Below are 2,300 nucleotides of genomic sequence, written 5' to 3'. Positions count from 1 at the left end.
GGGGTGGCTGGGTGACAGACATTGGGGAGGGTATGTGCTATGGTGAGCGCTGTGAATTGTGCAAGACTGTTGAATCACAGATCAGTACTTCTGAAACAAATAATGCAATATATGTTAAGAAAAAAAAAAGAAGAAGATAGCAGGAGGGGAAGAATGAAGGGGAGTAAGTCGGAGGGGGAGACGAACCATGAGAGACGATGGACTCTGAAAAACAAACTGAGGTTTCTAGAGGGGAGGGGGTTGGGGGGATGGGTTAGCCTGGTGATGGGTATTAAAGAGGGCACGTTCTGCGTGGAGCACTGGGTGTTATGCACAAACAATGAATCATGGAACACTACATCAAAAACTAATGAGGCATGGTGATTAACATAACAATAAAAAATAAAAAAAAGAGAGATCCTATTGTCGGGGCGGGCAGGGACATCCCCTCCAAAGCCCAGAAAATTGCTTACTCTTTATACCGGAGACTACTGAGAAAGAAGAAAGCCCAGGGCCCAGTGGGCCTCTTCGCGTTCTGGAAGCAACACATTTCACACCCAGACACCCTGTTTGGGCTCACGCACCGGGTGACGGGGCAGACCCTCAGCTCAGAGGCTGGCCCGGAGCTGAAAAGGGCTCTCAATCCCTGGGAGGGGAGCGGGGCCTGGGGGGCAGCCCTGCGGTTTTGGCCACAGGATCCTGCGGACCCCATCGTGCTGATGACGGTGGGCGGGTCCCTGAAGGAAAGAGATGCTGTGTGGAGTTTATGGCAAGCCAGGGCGGTGGAGGATCACAACGGGAGCCCTCCCTGCAGGTTCTGGAGCCGGGCCGCCGGGCCACCGACGGCAGAGACTTCCCCTTCTGAAAAGCAGCTCCTGGCACACTGGTGGGCCTCCGGGGAGACGGCTGTTTAATGGGGGACCGTCGGAGCCCAGGGCCCTGGACTGTCCATCAGACCTGTGGGTCCTGACGTCAGGCGGGCCAGCAGCAGTGGGCCACCCTAAGATAAATGTGGGGTATCAGGGTCGAGCCTGAGCAGGAATAAGAGACACTGGATAGCCGACCGACCCAACGACCCCGCTGGCCTTTGCTGGCCACCCCACATCTGGCACGGTGGACATGTGAACAGTGGGGCCACAGGGGTGGCCGTGGAGACCCCACACTGGCCAGCATTCGGTGGGGGTACTGGGGCCAGGTCATTTCTACTGTGGGGATGCGGGGCTCCTCTAGCCGGCCGTCTTTGTTTCCAGAAACCTCTCTTTGACTGGCCCAGCCTTTGTCAGATGCCACGGGGCTTGAGGCTCTCCCAGCCCACACCTGCCTCCTCCTCCTATCTTTCAAAGCATTAACCCACCGCCCTCACCACCACCCCCACCCCCACCGAAATGAACCTCTTGCGCTCCTCGCTCTGTCCCCGCAACTTCTTCCCAGAGGACCCAACTGCCACCTAGGACTCAGACTCCAGTGGTCAACTTTACAAAACATTCGTCAATTTGAATATGTAACGCTCATGTCTGTCCAGTTAAGAAAGAAAGAAAGAAAGAAAGAAAGAAAGAAAGAAAGAAAGAAAGAAAGAAAGAGAAAGAAAGAAAAAGAAAGAAAGAAAAAGAAAGAAAGAAACTGGGAACAAATATATGCCGGTCTACCACAGGCAGGGTTCATCTCCAAATTACACAGGAGATCTGAGAACGGGATCAAAAGGAAAAAGAAAAGAGAAAAAATGACTGGATGAAAACATAGGCAAAGATCACGCAGTTCAGGGGAAAGATAATAAATGTGGTTTTTCACATACCGAGACGCAAAGATGAACAGAGATGTACAAAGAGAGAAATGCGTATGAAAACGGTCCCGAGATGTAATGTGTGGGTTTGGCAAAAATCCAAGAGTCCGATGCGCTCCTGGGTTCGCCAGGCTGCAGAAACAGATGCTGCTAGAGAACCCTGACGGTGCTCCTCGAGTCCCCGTCTCGGATCCATGGCTCAGGGCGAGGGTACCAGGGACCACCACGAGGGTGCGACACCTTGGTTGGAGGCACGTGGCTCTTGGGCGAGAGTGGCTCCAGCCTTAGCTGCTCAGGCACCCCTGTCTGTGGGTGTGGATCTGTGCGGGCATGGCGGGGAGGGTCTTCTGACTCCAGTTACCCTGGAGGCCGTGAACTCACGAGAGGCCAACGCACACGCCAGAAGGTGAAGAAAGTATCGTCAGCGGGAGAGGTTGCTTTGCAAGGAGTGGAAGCGTCTGAGGGTCCAAATACCTGGGAACCCATAAAGTGACTACTGAAGACCCCAGAACCAAGCAGAGAGGTCTTGTGTGGGAGAGGC

This window comes from Eumetopias jubatus, unplaced genomic scaffold (genome assembly GCF_037043125.1).
Source record: "Eumetopias jubatus isolate StellerSeaLion01/CBP00866 unplaced genomic scaffold, mEumJub1_p1.0 scaffold_10, whole genome shotgun sequence".
Lineage (NCBI taxonomy): Eukaryota > Metazoa > Chordata > Mammalia > Carnivora > Otariidae > Eumetopias > Eumetopias jubatus.
This window is presented reverse-complemented; position numbering follows the sequence as displayed.